General features: G+C 46.8%; 1 long non-coding RNA gene across 1 annotated transcript; it reads left to right on the top strand.

Moving 5' to 3' along the window:
* Nucleotides 1-6148: 6148 nt before the first annotated feature.
* On the top strand, nt 6149-17135 carry LOC140207697 (uncharacterized). Its single transcript, XR_011888625.1, has 3 exons — nt 6149-6178; nt 14595-14839; nt 16922-17135. It is a non-coding gene; the product is annotated as an uncharacterized lncRNA (long non-coding RNA).
* Nucleotides 17136-20523: the final 3388 nt, after the last annotated feature.

Here is a 20523-nt window from a genome sequence, read left to right as displayed (position 1 = left end):
TACTGGTGTAAACACAGAACAGCCTATTTGATCACAGCCTCTCCTTGTGAGGGATCGAATACAAACTCATTCGCTCCTCAGATTATCAGCCATTTCTTCCAAAGGAACTCCAGATATGAACATTTGATCCCAGACCAGAAATATTCGCTCAACACCTCATAAACCTGGGTCCATTTTACTTGGATCTAAAACTGTGATATCCCAGGACCCAACCTCACACAGCCACACAGCTGGACGTGCCACTTACCCACACTGAGAGTCTCACACATCATCCCTACATCTCTCACTGGGTGGTGCAGTCAGGGATTCCCCCACAACCAATGTCCAGCTGCTTGAAATTTCTGCTTCATTGCAGAAGGACGACCACCCAGCCCCATCTGTAGAAGCAGTGACCAATGTGAAAGCCAAAACACCAACAGTTCCATATTCCTGGAATGCCAATCACAGGATTATAGCCCAAGCACCAACTCTCCCAGTACTCTTTGCTGCCAGTAAAATGCTGCAGTGTGTCAGCCAGTCACAGTTCAATAACTAGCACCTCCACACCAATGCACAACAGAACTGGAACCTGATGACCCTTTGGCATTCCAGCTCACAAAAACTGATTCCAGAAATAACTCAGCGAGGCCAAAGCTGTAAAAGAACACTTGCAATGAAGACAAGTGTTAGAAGAAAGATTGCTGATATATATCATTGAAGAGGTGTAATGCAGGGTGGACCAAGGTTGACCCAGATGGTTGATATACATCACTGAAGTTGGGGGAGAGAGAGACTGGACAGAGGTTGAACAAGATGGGCAGAGAATGAGCAAATGGAACCAGGTGGAGAAGAGTTCAAGAAGAATCAATGATGGTTGTCCAGCAATACACAGATACAGAATTAATAGTAAACACTACCATATAAAAGATCTTAAAATGACGAAGTTAGAACAAACAATAAGAACTTTGGCATTTACAATTTGACCCTCACCAAATTTTTATCAGCACACCATAGAAAGATTCTCATCTGGACACGTCAACCCCTTGCATGGTAACTACTCTGCCCGTGACTGTGAGGAACTGCAGAGACCTTTGGATACAGATCAGCACATCACAGAAACCATTCTCTCCCCTAGACTTCCCAGTCCCTCGATAAGCAGGCAGTGAAATCAAACATCCCCTCAACCTGGGACGTTCTTTCTCACCCACCCCAGTCAGGGAGAAGACACAACAGCCATAATGCTCAAGGACAAATGCGAGGAGCCTCAGGAATCGAGGCGAGTTGGGAGAAGTTAACGGGACTCAGTGGCCGACATCAGATTTCCCAACACAATATGGACGAAGCATCACCACACATCCTGGGTCTTTGAGACAATAACAAGTGATCTTGCGTCGCACAGCGGAGGGCGGGGCAAATCTGCGGGAGGCACCCTCACGTGACCTGTTGGCGGGACTGCCATTTCAATTCTGCGGAAATAGACAGCCTGGGCTGCTGGTTTGAATCGTTCAATGCAGATTCAGTGAAGTCTGCGCATTTTTGACGAGCCCAGATAACTGGGTACTAAATGAGTAATCGGCCCTCAGTTCCGGGCTCACGGCCAACATCGGATCTCCCCGCTCGGGATCGGTCTCTATACTCACAGATGGGAAAGTGACATCTTCAGCCCGCAAACAGTGATCCCGACGCCCGGGTCTCCGACTGAGAAAGCGAGGACGCTTTCCCAAATCCGCAGACGATCCCCTTCGGCACTGAGCAGGAAAGAAAACAGTGCCCACTCAGCATTGTGAGCATGCGCGAAGTGATTATTGCATCTTCCGGAGGGCGGGGCCTCGGAAACAGACGCGCAGATACTGCCCATCTGTGGTTAAATGGGAGGGGCGAACGGGATCACGTGACCGGTGTGTGTGTGTGTGTGTGTGTGTGTGTGTGTGTGTGTGTGTGTGTGTGTGTGTGTGTGTGTGTGTGTGTCTCTCTCTCTCTCTCTCTCTCTCTCTCTCTCTCTCTCTCTCTCTCTCTCTCTCTCTCTCTCTCTATCTATCTCTCTCTCTCTTCCTTCTCCTCCTCCTCCTCCTACCCTCCAACCCCACCCCAGGCAAAGCATTCCAGCTACCCATCACTCTGTGGAAATAAACAAACTTGCCCCTCACATCTCCTCTCACCTTAAATGTATTAGACATGTCAACCCTCGGGAAAAATATATTGTCTGTCCACTCTATCTATTCCTCTCATCATCTTATAAACGTCATTCCAGTCTCGCCTCAGCCTGCGCCGCCCTGGGTGTCCAACCTCTCGTTACAGCTCATGCCCTCTAATCCAGGCAGTATCCTGGTAAACTTCTTCTGCGCCCTCTCCAAAGTCCCGACATCCTTCCGAGAATGGGGGCTACCAGAACTGTATGAGATACTCCAGATGTGGTCTAACTAGTTTTATAAAGCTGTGTTATGAACTGTAACGATTTAGAAACGAACCAGCAGCAATAGAGTTCACACTGGAATCTGGTTTTGATGTTAAATCCACTATCTTTACTAGTATCTACTTATAATGTAGTAACTTAACGAAATAAAGGAAAGTTTACAGTGTTATGTGTATATATGTGTAAATATAACTCCCAAACTATCGAGTCTGAGGGAACAAAGCTTAGAGTCTTCAGATGGTAAAGTAGGAAAATTCAGTAATCCACGGAATAAATGATGGGAGACAGATATTTGTAATCCAGGGTGAAACTTAGAGAAAAGGCCGTTACATCAAAATAGCCGTCTTCGAAGTTCTTATCCGTTGAATCCGTCCACATACAAGTTATCAGCGAAAGTGACCTGTCACAGGAATACCGTCTTCCAGGGGTTACCACACAACACACCCAGGCAAGGGTTAACACAAGCGGTCCCCCAAAATATTCCAAAAAATCACTCCTATGGATTATACGAAGTGATAGCCACACACATTCGTTGTGGTTCCCTGTACCGATGATCAAGAGCATAGGAGAGTTCCAAGCCTCAGCTGCGACAAACTGAATCTATATGCTTTTCCAGTCCCTCTCTCTCTCTCTCTCTCTCTCTCTCTCTCTCTCTTTAGACTGGCCGACTGCCTGTCTGCAGATCGCTCTGTCTCTCTTATGGTTAAATCCAGTTCGCGCCGTCAGCCTGTGACTGACGTCATAGTCCCGCCTCCTCACTCCGGCGCTCTTAAAGACACAGTCACAGTCCGACCGCAGGCTCGCAACAGCCGCAACACAACTTCCCGACTTTTCAACTCAGTGCTTCAACTAATAAAGACAACCACGCCATTTGCCTTCTTAACCACCCGATCAATCTGTGCAGTCTCTTTCAGGGAGCGATGAGCTTGGACTCTAAGATCCCTCTGATCATCACCACTGTTCAGTGTTTTGAGTTTAACAGTGTACTGTCTCATACATTCGACCTACCGAGCTGCCAACATGATCATCACAAATCAAATCTCACTGAGATTTCTCAGGTCCCATTGAATTTATTGCCAAGTGCACAAGTACGGGAAGGTACAGGTACAGAGAAACACTGACTTGTGGCAGCATCACAGGCAAGTACATTCAGATAACAGACGGAACATAAATTATACGATTCGCTGTCAGTAGCAATATATAAATATGGTTTATGTCATTAACAATATATAAAATACAGTACATTCTGTCATGATCAAAATTAAAATGTGCGATAACAGACTTGGAAGTGTTGAATTTGATCCCTGTCTCCATTCCTCCTGTAGTCCACTACCAGCTCCTTTGTTTTTGTCACCATGAGGGAGAGATTGTTTTCTTGACACCGCTGTGTCGGGGTGATGACTTCTTCTCTGCAGGCTGCCTCGTTATTATTTGAGATTAGGCCAATTAATGTAGTGTCCTCAGCCAACTTAATTGGCAGATTGGAGCTGTGGGTGGCGACACAATTCATGGGTGCACAGAGAGGGCCAAGGAGAGAACGCTGTGGGGTATGTGTGCTGAGGGTCAGAGAGACAGAGGTGAGGGAGCACACTCTTACCACCTGCCGGCGATCTGACAGGAAGTCCAGGATCCAGCTAAACAAGGCAGGGTGAAGGCCGAGGTCTCTGAGCTTCTTGTCGATACTTCACGACTTCGTATGGCTACTGCTCTGCCCATGACTGCAAGGAACTGCAGAGAACTTTGGAGAGCAGAGAACATCAGAGAAACAAGCCTCCCCTCCATGGACTCTTCCTACACTTCCCCTGCCTCGGAAAAGCAGGCTATGTACACAAAGATCCTCACAACCTGGACATTCTTGCTGCAAACCCGCTCCCCCATCGGGGAAGAGATACAAAAGCCTTAAAGCGCGAACCACCAGGCTTAAGGACGGCTTCCTGTCTGCGGTTATAAACCAAATGAATGGTCTCCAGTTCGATAAAATGGACTCGACCTCACAATGTAACTCGACGTGACCCTGCACCATATATCTATCTGCACTGCACTTTCTCTGCAGCCATAATGCTTTGTTACAGTTATTGTTTTGACATATATCAGCTCAATGTACTTTTATAATGCACAGATCTGGTGACTGAAGGCAGCTGCAGGTTCATGAGGGACTGTTACTGTCAGATTCTGCAGTTCTTGCGGCTGCTCATCGCACCCAGTACTGAACCCTGGTCACTGAGCATTGGAGGAGTCCGTTCTGCTGATGTTAGCCTTAAACTGGACTGATGGTTAATATTGTGAATCTGTGAAAGATAAATCAGTTCTGTATCAAATCCCATGTCCCAGGTACTTACTGTCTTTACCACACTCACAATGTACACTAGAGAGGCCACTCCTCCCATCTGGTCCCTGCTCATGTGTCTGTTCCATATCAGTATATCAAAATCTATCCCTGTCGTTCCCCTCTCACTCTCCCTGTGATGACAGGTTGCAACTAGTCACCACTCCGTGGGATAGGAGATTTCCCTTGAATTTCAGAGGATCATAGAAATATGCAGCACATTACAGACCCTTTGGCCCACAATGTTGTGACGACGTGCAATTTACTCCAGAAACTGCGTAGAATTTACCTACCGCACAGCCCTCTATTTTCCTAATCTCCACGTACCTATCTAAGAGTCTCTTAAAAGACCCTATTGTATCAGACTCTACCACCGTCGCTGGCAGTGCATTCCACACACACACACCACACTTTGTTCAAAAAACTTAGCTCTGACATCTCCTCTGTACTTCCAAGCAGCTTAAACATAACCCCCCACCCCACCCCGTGTTAGCCATTTCAGCCCTGGGAAAAGACTCTGGCGATCCACACGACCAATGTCTCTCATCATTTTGTACACCTGCATGGATTTCCTGCATGCTTCTCTCCAGGCTGAATAACACGATGAGCTCACAGTGGTTTCAACGTTCTTCAGGGCTCTGGACTATGGTGGTTAAGCTCCTTCTTCCCTGCTTTTTTCAACGCTTTGTGTCATTTTCAATCATTTCAAAGGTCTGTGCCTCAGAGAGCTGGGTTGTTGCAATGCGCCTCTAAAGTCTGACAGCAGATGAGCCAGTGAATCTTCGATGGTGCAGAGTCAGAAACCAAAGAGTTACCAGCCTGAGTCAGGGCTTTGGGGCTCCAGAAAGAGATGGGGTCTAGACTTTACAAGGAGGAGGAGGAAGAGGAATCAGACCAGCAGGACGTGGCCACAAATAAAAGATCAGAAACATATTGAAACTGTTTCATTGAAAAAAAAAGTGGTTAATTTCTTCAAAACACTGGAGGAAATCAACAGATCAGGCCGCAACTGTGGAGAGGAATACGTTTAAGCCGAGCCCCTTCAGCATGCCGAGTCTGTGTACTTTTCTGCTTAGTTGCTGCCTGAACTGCAGAGTTCCTCCAGCATTTTTGTGTGTATGTGTTTATATTTCCAGCAACCGCAGAATTTCTTTTGTTTTATATCTGCATTTCTAAGAAGGTTCTACTTTGGCATTAGACACGTGGAAAGTTTGTTAATATTAAGTGTATTGTTTATGGGAGCTGCTTTGTGCGTTAAAACAGCACTGAGTTTTCCACGCACAAAAATAGAGGTCTGGACATAGAGCTGGTGCTTGCAGAAACCTTTAATGGAAGCGTGTTTACCCAGAAGGCTCTGCGAACAATATTCTCCGTCGCTGAAGCACCGATCGAACGCAAAGGCTGTTCCCGAATATCGCGCATGCGCGCAGTGCACAAAGGCCTCGAGAAGTCTGCTCCAGGTAAGAGATATTCCCCGGCTGCGGGTGGGAATTTTCAACACCGAATTCGGGACAATTGCTGTGAGCTCCGGACACCGTGGCCCGCAAGCCCAGGATAGTCCTGCTCTCTTCCCTCTCTCTCAGCACCACGATCCGCCCGGGGGAGATTCCGGCTGATGAGGGAATGGGAACTGATGGATCTCTCACACAGAGTTGAACTCCAGCTATCTAAATGCAAGGATTAGGAACTCGGAGAAAGGGGACAAAATCTTTTACATCAGCTGTTAAGAAAATCACCTTTGTTCTGCCTCCAATCACAAACAAGGGATAATCTGCAGATATTGAAAATCCAAGCAACACACACAAAATGCTGGAAGAACTCAGCATTAGTACTCTTTTCCATAAATGCTGCCCGGCCTGCTGAGTTCCTCCAGCATTTTGTGTGTGTTGCTTGTTCGACCTCTTCTTGTTCTGGACCTTTTTACCCGTGAGGACATGTTTTGATCCATTCACTCTGTGAAAATAATGATATCAAACACCTTTGTCCTGGGCAACAAATAGCTTTCACATCACGAATGTGCCAGACTCCAATGAGACAGAATACTGCCCTTCATTTCATATGCATTGGCCGTCAGTCACCTGGGGGAGGGTTCAGGGGAAATATTTATGTACAATATAGAAACTGGTGTTACCTGTGTGTATTGTGGCGATGCAAAAGTTGCTGGAGAATTTGCAAGTGGGAGGAAGTGGAGTGATATTTGGACATCTGACTTTTTAAAGCATAATTTAGCAAGCAAATCAGATATGGACGATGTGCAATAGCTGGAGTGAGAAAATCCTTCATAACCCTTTACGGGCCTGCTACATAGATTGTGTGAGAGTGCAGATGAACTTGATCAAACCCAGAGGATGTCTTATTAACAGTGATTTGCTAACTGTTAAAATAAATAACTCTGTATTTAAAATTCAGTGTGCACATATTGTTGTTACTGGGTAAAAATTGCACAGCACAAGATTTTTTGGCACACCTATCATTACAAATGAGGGGACGTTGGTGGGAAGGTGGGGAGACTTCCAGTGTCCTTGACACCCTCACGTACAAGATGTGCATCCGGCTGCAGCTTGTAACCCTGCACGTTAGGGAGTTGGAGCTGGAAATGGATGAATTCCAGATCATCTGGGATAGATATGACATGAAGAGCGGTGAGTTACACCCAAGGTGCAGGACACAGGAAACTGGGTGAGAGTCAGGAAGGGGAATGAGGTTAAATAGCCATCGCAGAGTACTCATGCGGCCATTCCACACTACAACAGGTAGACCACTGTAGAAACTGTTGTGGGGTGGGGGTGATTACCAAGCAGAGCAATGTCAAAGGGCTGATAGAGGATTTGTTAGTTCAGGAATTAAAACTAGCAGAGATCAAATATCCTAGTGGTAAGTCTTGCTAGTGCTAGTGTGTGGTGGGGGGAGGTGGAATTAAAGTTCCAGAGGGGATTAGAGTCAGACTACCAGAACAGATAGTGGAGAGGGCGAATTGAAATAACTTGTATCCTTAATATACATGAGGAGTAGAAATCTTTACATTATTTCTCCATCTAAATGTGCAATGTGTAATTTATAGTAATTTATAATAAATAGTTTGTACATAGGACAGTCATTATAACATAGAGATACAGCTGCATCAGCGTGAATTAATCAGTCTGATGACTTGGTGGAAGTAGCTGTCCAGGAGCCTGTTGGTCCTGGCTTTTATGCTGTGGTAACATTTCCTGGATGGTAGCAGCTGCAACAGTTTGTGGTTGGGGTGATTCAGGTCCCCAATGATCCTACGGGCCTTTTTACACACCTGTCTTTGTTGATGTCCTGAACAGTGGGAAGTTCACATCTACAGATGCGCTGGGCTATCCGCACCACTCTCTGCAGGCTCCTGCGATTGAAGGAAGTACAGATCCCATACCAGGCAGTGATGCAGCCAGTCAGGATGCTCTCAATTGTGCCCCTGTAGAAAGTTCTTAGGATTTGGGACCGATACTAGACTTCCTCAAGCATCTGAGGTGAATGGGGTGCACAGCCACATACCACACAGCCAGTATGTACAGACCAAATGAGATCCTCGGTGATGTTTATGCCGAGTAATTTAAAGCTGTTCACTCTCTCAACCCCAGATCCATTGATGTCAATAGTGATCAGCCTGTCTCCATTCCTTCTGCTGTACAGCCGTCCCCAACCACCGGGCCGCAAAGCTTGTGCGACCAGGCCGCGAGGAAACGATATGAGTCAGCTGCTCCTTTCCTCATTCCCTGTCACGCACTGTTCAACTTGAACATTGGGTTGTTAACTGTCCCTTATTTGCTGGGACATCTCGTATATTGGGCTGAATTGGTTTGTCCCATATGGATTGTCCCGTATTTCCCCCGCTAAGGTAGAGTGTTCCTATGAAACCATTCATGCCGGAATGGCGTGAAGCAAAGAAGCAATTACCATTAATGGGAAAAATTTATGAACATTCCCAGACCCAAAAAATAACCTACCAAATCATACCAAGTAACATATAAAACCTAAAATAACACTAACATATAAAAACGTAGTAAAAGCAGGAATGATATAATAAATACACAGCCTATATAAGGTAGAAATAATGTATGTACAGTGCAGTCGGGAAGATTAAGCCAAAGCCGATTTGTGGTAAAAAAAAAATGGCACGTACGCACATGCACACACAGTGTCCGCGCAAGTCTTCATGGTCATTGTAGTCTTTCTTGGGGTAAACACAAGTGTCCCATATTTGACTGCTACTTTTGTCCCTTATTTGGGAGTGAGAGAGTCGGCAACCCTAACTGTAAAAGACATGTTGAGGTGAGTTTAACCCTACTTGAACACTGCCCACCCCCCGCCCCCAATGTTGGCCGGTCCACAAGAATATTGTCAATTTTTCACTGGTCTGCGGTGCAAAAAAGGTTGGGGACCCCTGCTGTAGTGCACAACCAGTTCCTTTGTTTTTGTGACATTGAGGGAGAGGTTGCTTTCTTGACACCCAGACAGATGTTGCTCAGACAAAGTCATCAATCAAAAGGTTGAGCATGGTGTGATGATTGTGCTGAGCTGTGTATATCACAATGCAGGAAGCATCATAGGAAAGCCAGATGAGCTCAGGGCATGGAAACATGATATTATAGCCATTTCTGGGACTTGGTTGCACCCAACAGTCTGAGGGATTTTGAGGAACGAATTTGTAGAGAGATCGCAGACCATGCCAAGAAACAAAGGTTGATTCAGTCAGTGATTATAACTTTCCATATATTGACTGGGACTCCCATACTTAAAAAGGACTAGATGGGGTAGAGTTTGTCAAATGTGCCCTTAATCAGTACATAGAACTCCTGACGTCGAAGTATGCAATAGGCTGTTAGGGAATGATCCAGGGCTGGTGACAGAAATTAGTGATCATAATACTATGAGATTCAAAGTATATATGGAAAAAGAGAGGTTTGGACCATGAGTTGTGTTCTAAATTGGAGAAAGATTAATTTTGATGGTATCGGAAAGGATCTAGAGGAACAGATTTGTAGAGAGATTGTAGACTATGCTAAGAAACAAATGTTGATGTAGTAAGTGATTATAACTTTCCAAATGTTGACTGTGTCTCCCATACTGTAAAAGGTCTAGCTGGGGTAGAGTTTTTCAAATGTGTCCTTAATCAACATGTAGAATTCCCAATGTAGAAGTGTGCAATAAGATATTGGGAAATGATCCAGGGCTAGTGATGGAAATTACTGTATGGGAACACCTTGTATCTACTGATCATAATGCCATGAGATTCCAAGTAAATATGGAAAAGGGAGATCTGGACCACGGGTTGAGATTCTAAATTGGAGAAAGGTCAATTTTGATGGTATCAGAAAGGATCTGACAAGTGTGGATTGGGACAGGCTGTTTTCTGGCAAAGGAGTACTTGGTAAGTGGGCATCCTTCAGAAGTGGAATTTTGATGTGTAGAGTTTGTATGAGCCTGCCAAATTAAAAGTTGAAAGGTAACTGGTTCAGGGAACCTTGGCTTTCCAGAGATATTGAGGCCCCAGATATCTTGTTCCTCTGAATGCCTCAGACTGTTGGATGCTACCAAGTCTCATTAATGACTGCAAATCATAATTCAATGCCCTGAGCATATCTGATTTTTTTGTAGTTGTCTTCTGTTAGTTTTAAAAACTTTCCAATAGTTTTTGTTCTATTATTTGCCATCTCTTTGGCTTTTATGTTGGCTTTGGCTTCTCATTTCAGCCACGGTTGTATCCTCCTGCCTTTCCAATGCTTCCACTTCTTTGGAATGTACCTATCACTCACCTCCTGAAATTCTCCCAGAATCGCCAGAAATTGCTGCTCCATCATTAATCCTACCAGTCTCCCCTTCCAATCAAGTTCAGCCGGCTCCTCTGTCATAGGGAGATGGAGAAGTTCTGTTAGACAGGCCATTCAGCCCATCGAGACAATGCCTAAAATATTTAAACTCTCTGATGCAACGTCCCACACTGGGACCACAGCCCTCCATACCCCTACCATCCAGGTACCCATCCAAACTTCTCTTAAATAGTCAAATTCCACTGGCACGAGCCACTTGTGCTGGCATCTCATTCCACACTGTCACAACCATTTCAGTGAAGAGTTTTTCTACATGTTCCTCTTAAATTTTCACCTTCCCCATTTGCCCATGACCTCTGGTTGTCATCGCACCCAACCTCAGTGGAAAAATCCTGCTTGCATTTACCCTATCTAAACCCTCATAATTGTGTATACTTCCTACAGTTTCTATCTTTAACTTTTATTCTGACAAGCACATATCCAAGATTTTTCAAAATTTTGCTTTGAAGGCCTCCCATTTACCATAAAGCAGCCTGTCCCAGTCCACAGTTGCCAGATCTGAGTGTCATAATTCCAGGTGTTGATCCATGCCCTGAACACATCTGCCTTTCCTACGATGCTCCTGGTATTGAAATATACAGGGTTCAGCATATTCACTGCACCATGCTCAACTTTTTCATTCCTGACTTTGTCTGAGATCTGAACAACATCAGTCTCCACAACCCCTCCACTCTCTGCTCTGTTGTTCAGGCTCCCATTCCACCTTCAAAATTAGTTTAACACCCCCGCCACATCCCACCTCCCACCATGCAGCTCTATCACCCCTTTGGCTTTCATCTCCCAGATCAATAAAAAGCAGGTGCATACCAGGTACAGACAGATAGGAACAAATGGGGTGCTTATGAAGTACAAGAAATTCAAGTGAACACTTATGAAAGAAATAAAAGAAGGTATGAGGTTGCCCCAGCAGACATGGATTCTGCAGATATGTTAAGAGCAAAAAGATTGCAAGGGAAAAAATTAATCTTCAGCAAGATCAAAATGATAATCCATATGAGGAGACAAAATAGATGTGGGAGATATTTTTTGCATCCGTATTTACTCAGGAGATGGACACAGAGTCTATGGAAGTGAGGCAAAGCAGTATCAACTTCATGGACCTGTACAGATTACAGAGGTGGGCGTGTTTGCTGTCTTATGGCAAATTAGCGTTGATAAATCCCCAGGGCTTGACAAGTTGTTCCCTGGGACCCTGCAGAAGACAGGTGCAGAAATTGTCGAGGCCCAAGCACAGATATATAATTCACCCTTCGTGACAGGTGACGGACTGGAGGATTGGAGGACAGCCAATGTTGTTCTGCTGTTCAAGAAAGTCTCTAAAAATAAATGAGGAAATCTTATGTTGGTGAGCTTGACATCAGTAGGGGGAAAGTTATTGCAACACATGTGCAGGAACCAGATGTATAAATATTTGGATGGATGTGGACTGATTAAGGATAGGCAGCATGGCTTTGTGCATGGCAGGTCACGTCTAGCCAATCTTACAGATTTTCTCGAGGAAGTTACAAGGAAAGTGGATGAAGGCAAAGCAGTGGATGTAGTCTACATGGACTTTTGCAAAGCACTTGACTAGGTCTCATATGGGTGATTGGTCAAGAAGGTTCAGTCACTCAGCAATTAAGATTAGACATTAAATTGGATGACGCACTGAAGCCAGAGTGTGTTGCAGATGTTTGTCTCTCTGACTGCAACCTGTGACTGGTGGTGTGCCATAGAGATCAGTGCTGGGTCTGTTATTGTTTGTCATCTATATCAGTAATCTGCAGTGAGGAAGGTTTTCAAAGCTTGCAGAGGGATTTGGACCAGCTGGAAAAATGGGCTGAAAAATGACAGATGGAGTTTAATACAGACAAGTGTGAGGTATTGCATTTTGGAAGGACAAACCAAGGTAGAACATACAAGGTAAATGATAAGGCACTAAAGAGTGCAGTAGAACAGAGTGATCTGTGAATGCAGATACAAAATTCCCTAAAAGTGTCATCACAGGTAGATAGGGTCATAAAGAGAGCTTTTGGTACATTGGCTTTTATAAATCAAAGTATTGAGTATAAGAGTTGGAATGTTATGGTGAGGTTGTATAAGGCATTGACAAGGCTGAATTTGGAGTACCGTGTACAGTTTTGGTCACCTAATTACAGAAAGGATATTAATAAGATTGAAAGAGTGCAGAGAAGGTTTACAAGGATGTTGCCGGGACTTGAGAAACTGAGTTACAGAGAAAGGTTGAATAGGTTAGGACTTTATTCCCTGAAGCGTAGAAGGATGAGGGGAGAATTGATAGAGGTATGTACAATTATGATGGATATAGATAGAGTGAATGCAATCAGGCATTTTCCACTGAGTCTAGGGGAGAAAAAAAAAAACAGAGGACATGGGTTAAAGGTGAGGGGGGAAAAGTTTAAAGGGAACATTAGGCTTCTTCGCACAGAGAGTGGTGGGATTATGGAATGAGCTGCCAGACAAGGTGGTAAAAGCGGGTTCTTTTTTAACATTTAAGAATAAATTGGACAGATACATGGATGAGAGGTGTGTGGAGGGATATGGTCCAGGTGCAGGTCAGTGGGACGAGGCAGAAAATGGTTCAGCACAGCCAAGAAGGGCCAAAAGGCCTGTTTCTGTGCTCTAATGTTCTATGATAACATGGTTAGCTGGAGCAGCAAATTTGTGGATGAAACCGAGACTGGGGGTTTAGCAGACTGTGCGAGGACTATCATGGCTTTGCAGTGCAAACTGGAGCAGCTGGAAAAATGGCCTGAGAATTGGAAAATAGAATTTAATGCAGACAAATGTGAGGTGTTGAACTTTGGTAGGACCTACAAATGTAGGTCTTTCTCAGTGGCTGGTAGGGCATGGAGGAGTGTTGTTGAAGAAAGGGATCTGGGAATACAGGTGTATATTTTAGTGGAAGTGGTGTCACAGTTAGATAGGGACAGAAGGAAAGATTTTGGCACGTTGGCCTTCATAAATCAAAGTACTGAGTACAGGAGGTGGATGTTATGTTGACTTTGTACAAGACATTGGTGAGGCCTAATTTGGAGTATTGTGTGCAATTTTGGTGACCTACTTACAGGAAAGATGTTAAAGAAGTTGAAAAAGTTCAGAGAAAATTTGCAAGGAAGTTGCCAGGTCTGGAGGATTTAGGTTATGAGGAGAGATTGAACAGGCCAGGGCTTTATTCCTTGGAATGTAGAAGATTAAGGGGAGATTTGATGGAGGTGTACCAAAATAATGAGGGTTATAGATAGGGTAAATGCAAGCTGGGATTGGGTGGGACTACAACCAGAGGCCATGGGTTAAGGGTGAAAGGTGAAATATTAAGGGGAACATGAGGGGAAATTTCCTCACACAGAGGGTCATCCAGGTGTGGAATGAGCATCCAGCACAACTGGTGTATGTGAGCTCAATTTCAACATTTATGAAGTTTGTATAGGTACTGGGATTGTAGGGGTATGGGAGTGGAAAGTTTAAATAGTTCAACACCAACTATATGGGCCAAAGGGCCTGTTTCTGTGTTGTACTTTTCTATGACTGTGACAAGAACCTTCAGTAATACTAATATTCACTCGAATTCCTTTTAACAGCTGTGCAGACCAACCATACATCTGAGTAGGAGATATTTACATGGCATTAAAACTGTGGCACTTTCAGTTAACAGTACATAAAGAAAATCTGAGCTGCACATTAACAAAGGCTATTTGTGTGAGAGTGCTTCAGTTACTGTGAGGCCAGGCAATGCCGCTCAGGCAGAACAGGGAATAACACCAATGGACAGAGTCAAACCGAACCAGGTCACAGATTGGAGTTGGCAGAAATGCCCCATTCTTATAGAGACAGGAAGAGCATCAGAGAATTTGATGGTCATTCCAGTCACCAGCACTGTGACCAGCTAGAAGATGATTTCTCTCTCCAACTTGGGTTGAACTTCACATTAATAGTGCGATGTCACACCTTGGCAACTAAAGTGATCTTATCTGAAATGTTATCCTTCACCCATTGATGGATTTTGTAAATCTTTTTTCAGGTTTAAAAAGGACAGGGAATTTGTCTTTGGGAATCTCGAACACGGCACGCCAATTTTGCTGTCTCTGTCTCGATATTTAAGAAGTGGAGCAAGGGATTCACTCGATCATCTTTCCTGCTCAGTCTGTGGGGAGGGATTCACTCGATCATCTGACTGACTGGCATGCCCGTCATTTTACACAGGGAGGAACCCATTCGTCTGCTCAATGGATTCAGTGGGAATGGATTCAGTCATCTGAACTGAAGGTACATTAGCAAGTTTACACTGGGCAAGGCCATTCATCTGTTCTGTGTGTGAGAAGGGATTCAGTCGGTCTTCCCACCTGTGGACACACCGGTCAGTTCACACTGGGCAGAGGCTGGTCATCTGCTGAATTTGTGGGGAAGGATTCACTCGGTCATCTGACCTGATGGCTCACCAGTCAGTTCACACCGGGGAGTGGACGTTCTCTTGCTCGGATTGTGGGAAGAGATTCACTTGCTCATCTAAACTGAAGGTACATCAGAGAGTTCACGCTGGAGAGAGGCCGTTCACCTGCTTGGTCTGTGGGGAGGGATTCACTCAGTCATCCAACCTACAGAGTCACCAACGAGTTCACACTGGGGAGAAGTCATTCACCTGCAAAGACTGTGGAAAGGGATTCGCTAAGTCATCCACCCTATTGGCACACCAGTCAGTTCACACTGGGGAGTGGCCATTCACCTGCTCAGAATGTGGGAAAGGATGCACTCAGTCATCTGATCTGCTGGTACACCAGCGAGTTCATACTTGGGAGAGGCCATTCACCTGCTCAGACTGTGGGAAGGGATTCAATCAGTCATCTCACCTACTGACACACCAGTCAGTTCACACTGGGGAGAGGCCATTCACCTGCTCAGAATGTGGGAAAGGATGCACTCAGTCATCTGATCTGCTGGTACACCAGCGAGTTCATACTGGGGAGAGGCCATTCACCTGCTCAGACTGTGGGAAAAGATTCAGTCATTCATCCAACCTAATGGCGCACCAGCGAGTTCACACTGGGGAGAGGCTGTTTACCTGCTCAGTCTGTGGGAAGAGATTCACTCGGTCATCCAACCTAATGGTGCACCAGCGAGTTCACACTGGAGACAGACCGTTCACCTGCTCAGACTGTGGAAAGGGATTCACTCGGGCATCTCACTTACTGACACACCAGTCAGTTCACACTGGGGAGAGGCCATTCACCTGCTCGGTCTGTGGGAAGAGATTCCGTCGGTCATCCAACCTCAAGACACACCAGCAAGTTCACACTGGGGAGAGGCCAATCACCTGCTCAGACTGTGGGAAGGAATTCACTCGGGCATCTCACCTACTGAGACACCAGTCAATTCACACTGGAGAGAGGCCGTTCACCTGCTCAGAATGTGGGAGAGGATTCATTCAGTCATCCGAACTATTGGCACACAAGTCAGCTCACAGTGGGGAGTGGCCATTCACTTGCTCAGAATGTGGCAAGGGATTCACTCGGTCATCTAATCTGCTGGCACACCAGCGAGTTCACACTGGGGAGAGGCCATTCACTTGCTCAGACTGTGGGAAGGCATTCACACATTCATCCAACCTACAGAGACACCAGCGAGTTCACACTGGAGAGAGGCCATTCACCTGCTCAGACTGTGGGAAGGGATTCACTCGGGCATCTCACCTACTGAGACACCAGTCAGTTCACACTGGGGAGAGGCCGTTCACCCGCTCAGAATGTGGGAGAGGATTCATTCAGTCATCTGAACTATTGGCACACCAGTCAGTTCACACTGGGTAGAGGCTGTTCACCTGCTCAGACTTTGGGAAGAGATTCTCTCAGTCACCTCAACTGTATGTGCATCATTCAGTTCACACTGGGGAGAGGCCGGTCAAGTGCTGTGAATGTGGGAAGAGATTCACTTAGTAATCTAACCTTGTGACATATTACCGGGTTCACACTTGGGAGAAAGTTTCAATAAGCTGTATGCTGGATATTTGTCTATCACTGTTGCTGATGCAATTTCGAGAGTGACTGTCAGTGCTGAACTCTGCAATTATTGCTGCTGCTCACCACACCCAGTCCTGCACCCTGGCCACTGGGCATGGGAGGAGTTTCTTCTGCTGCATATTCACCTTTAATGGGACTGGAGTTTAATATTCTGTGTAGTGTTCTTAGTAATATTAGTTGGACTGTTAACTGTTAATTGCTAATTACAAAATGGCTTCTCTGAAGTGTTATACTAAAACGGCTTCCCGTACTGTTTGCTGCTGAGTAAGGGGTTCTCTGTAACAGCATGTTTGGGTTATAATTAGTGATAATGGAAATTGTATTCATTTGCCAGCCAATGGAAGTCATGATATGCTATCTTGCATGTGTGTGCTGAGCTGAGGATCGGGGGCTTTTTCAGGAGGCAAGCGGAGAGGATGGATGTGTGGGGAACGGACAGCGGTTCCAGGGCGGCAGATACCAGACCTCGGGGGTTCGGATGGTGGCCAGAGTCTTGGAAGGACATTTTGGATGGAATCGGAGGTGTGAGCTCCAACGTATTAAAATATTAGGTGCACAAGACTGATAAGTTACTTATGTGGCGCCTTTTCTTTTAGTTGTTTCTACAACCCATCATTATGAATTGCTATAAAGTATGTTCCGGTGGGATGAAAGACGTTACATTGTGGGGGCTCGTCCAGGATTTGAATTCTGTCAGATACAGAGTAAGTCACCGGGTTTAAATTAGGGGAGATGGACTCGGATAAGATTGAACTTTGGTGTGAGATCGATGATGTCCCAGTTAATCATGCCTGTGTACTAAGGGGGTGGACATACGTACTCCGGACGATGTGTTAATTCGATGTTTGACTATGGTCAGAGCTATCGGTAAAGTTGAGATTGTAAGCAGAAATATTGGTAAAATGTGGGACTCAGCCTTTGTGCTGGTACAGACGGGCGCTGACGTCAAGGAATTGGGACTGCAGCCGTGTACCAGTGACGTAGGTGAGGCGGGTCTATGGGGCGTGCACACTGTCATGGAGGAAGGGTTTGAAGGGACACCAGTAGCGTTGCCCGCAGCTTGGGGCGCAGATTTTAGAAAGCGGGTCAGTCGTTTTTGAAGGATGAAGGAAGGGAGAGGTCAGATTTTGAGAATGTAATTGATTCTCATTCCCCACGGAAGGGGGAAGGCTCTGAGTTGGCTTCAGCCATTATCTCCCTGGTGACCAGGGCGGGCGGTCCACGTCAGAAGTTAAGAATTTTCTCAGGGAGGGCTCCCATTCCCGAAGGGAAAGATGATGATGAAACCTGGGCAGAACATACTTCTCAGCTGCTCGGTGAGTGGCAGTGTTCTGAGGAGGAGAAGCGGCAAAGATTGGGAGAAAGTTTGAGAAGGGTGGCAGCCGAGGTGGTAAAAGGCGTGGAAGTTAACCAGCCCTTGGCTTCCTGGAAGGAGTATCTGGAAGCATTCGTCGTCTGAACCCTCAGTGCCTAGGTGGCACATGGGGTCTCCACAAGGGTCTAGAAGCATTCGAGGAGGCTTTTGGGCAAACTGGGGGCAGGGTGGAGCTTTTAGGGGGAATTCAGAATTTGTGTCAGGATAAAGGGGAAAAGCTTTCTGAGTATCTTTTCCGGCTGGAGCGAAGGCTAAATTGCTTGAGACTCCGGGGATCATTTCAGGGAATGAGGTGGATTAGATAAGGATCGACCAGGTAGCCAGGGGCATGCAGAGACATGATGCGGTCGCTATGAGCCTCCGGCAGCCCCGTAGAACGCGTCTTTTGTTCGGTTGCTCAGAGAGGTAAGGGAGGAGGAGGACCCATTGGGAGCGGAAGGGGGCCTCGTTAGTACGGTGCCGTCCTCGGTAGCAGCTCCTTGTGGTGAAATGGCCGGGGCCAGATCCATGCGGGAGATAGCAAAAGAGATTGCGGCAGGCGGAGTCTCTCCGCGTGGGGGGACTAGTGGGAAAGGCCCCTCCCTGAAGGGACGGACAGCACTGAGGCCAGGCAGAGGCTGGGGTTTCGCGAGACGAGGCATGTGCCATAACTGTGGGGAAGAGGGGAACTTCAGGTGGGAATGTGAATGGCAGGGAGCCCCTTGGAGGGAGAGCCCGCGGGTGTCCCAGCCGGAGAGGAGCGGGGTGTTGGGAAACTTAGAAGAGACTCAGTGAGAGTACGGACTGGAGTCTTCGGGAAAAATATGTTCCCAACAATGTGCCACGGGGCCCTCGAGAGGAAAAGACCCTATCCCAGAAGTATTGGTGGGACCCCGAGGGAGGGGACAGATGCAAAAGCCATACTCGACACGGGGTCGCAGGTCACATTACTGTACCGGTCGTTCTACGATCAGGAGCTGGCGCATTTACCCCTGACACCTTTCAGTGCACTGGAAATGTGGGGTATCAGTGATGGTGATTACCCGTACGATGGCTATTTGTCTGTGAAACTGGAGTTCCTGGAAGCTGAGGTGAGGGTGTCTGAGGCTCACGAGACCCTGGTACTGGTTTACCCCGACACCGGTGAGACTAGGGGTGTGTCCATTCTGGTGGGGACCAACACCCCTATTGTGCAGAGACTCTTCGGAACCTGTAAGGAGAAGTTGAGAAAGACTTTGGAGACCCTGTCAGTGCACCCAGTGTTCTGAGCTGCTTTTGAGGAAGCGTGGGGTCACCCGGGGCTGGATGCGGCGTGTGAATGAGTCACTGTGTTGTGTGCACAGTCGAAGCCCAGGGCGGTACGGCCCGGTGAAGTAGCAAGTGTGATGGGGATCCCTAGATTCCCGGGAGTGCCTGAGGGTGAAGCCCTTTTAGTGGACACCTCGGAAGACCTTGAGGGGGGGCCGAGATTCCCTGCTGGGGTGCTGGTGAGACCCGAGTTGCAGAAGCCCTCGGTGGTGCAGGCACGCAGGCTGGTGGTGACCGTCAGGAACACAGCTGCGCGAGAGGTCACCTTTAAGCGGGGACTGCCTCTGACGCATTTGTTTCTGCTGATGGTGATGCATAGCGCCCCCGTGAGGCCAGCTGGGGAGAGCTGTCGGGAAAACAGCCTAAGGTGACAGCTGAAGCTTTCAACTTTGAGGCATCCCCTGTGCCGGAGGGTTGGAAGCAGAGGCTGGTGGAGAAGATGTTGACGATGATAGATATTTTTTCCATTGACGAATTTAATGTGGGTTGTTCCAGGAGCACTCGCCTCACCATACGGGTGACTGAGATTTATCTGTTTAGAGAACGATCACGGAGACTGGCCCCTGCAGATGTGGAAGACGTGCGGCAGCATTTGTGTAAGTTGAAGGAGGCTGGGATCATCACAGAGTCCTGAAGCCCTTATGCGTCTCCTATCGTAGTGGCCTGGAAGAAGAATGGGAAGGTTCGTATGTGTGTGGACTATAGAACACTGAACAGGCGCACGGTCCCTGATCAGTACACAGTTCCCCGGGTCGAAGACGCGCTGGCCTGTCTGAGTGGGGTGGAGTGGTTTGGCGTGTTGGATTTGAGGAGTGGATATCACCAGATCCCGATGAGTAAGACCGATAAGGAGAAGATGGCCTTCATGTGCCCTCTGGGATTTTACCAGTTCGGAAGGATGCCCCAGGGCATATCGGTGGCCCCTGCCACTTTCCGTAGGGTCATGGTGAAGACAGTGGGGGATATGAACCTGCTCGAAGTGCTCGTGTATTTGGACGACCTCATAGTATTTGGATTCACCTTGGAAGAACACGAAGTGAGACTAATGAAGGTGCTCAGCCGTCTTTAGCAGGAAGGGTTAAAACTTTCCCTGGACAAGTGTCAGTTCTGTCAGACGACTGTTAGCTATGTTGGACACATTGTCTCGCGGATTGGTGTAGCGACCACGGCTAAGATCGAAGCGGTGACCACCTGGCCAAGGCCCCAGACCATGAGTGCTCTGCGCTCGTGCCTAGGCTTCTGTGGGTGCTATCGGAGATTCGTGAAAGGTTACA

The sequence above is a fragment of the Mobula birostris genome, chromosome 13, assembly GCF_030028105.1.
Source record: "Mobula birostris isolate sMobBir1 chromosome 13, sMobBir1.hap1, whole genome shotgun sequence".
NCBI lineage: Eukaryota > Metazoa > Chordata > Chondrichthyes > Myliobatiformes > Myliobatidae > Mobula > Mobula birostris.
This window is presented reverse-complemented; position numbering and strand designations above follow the sequence as displayed.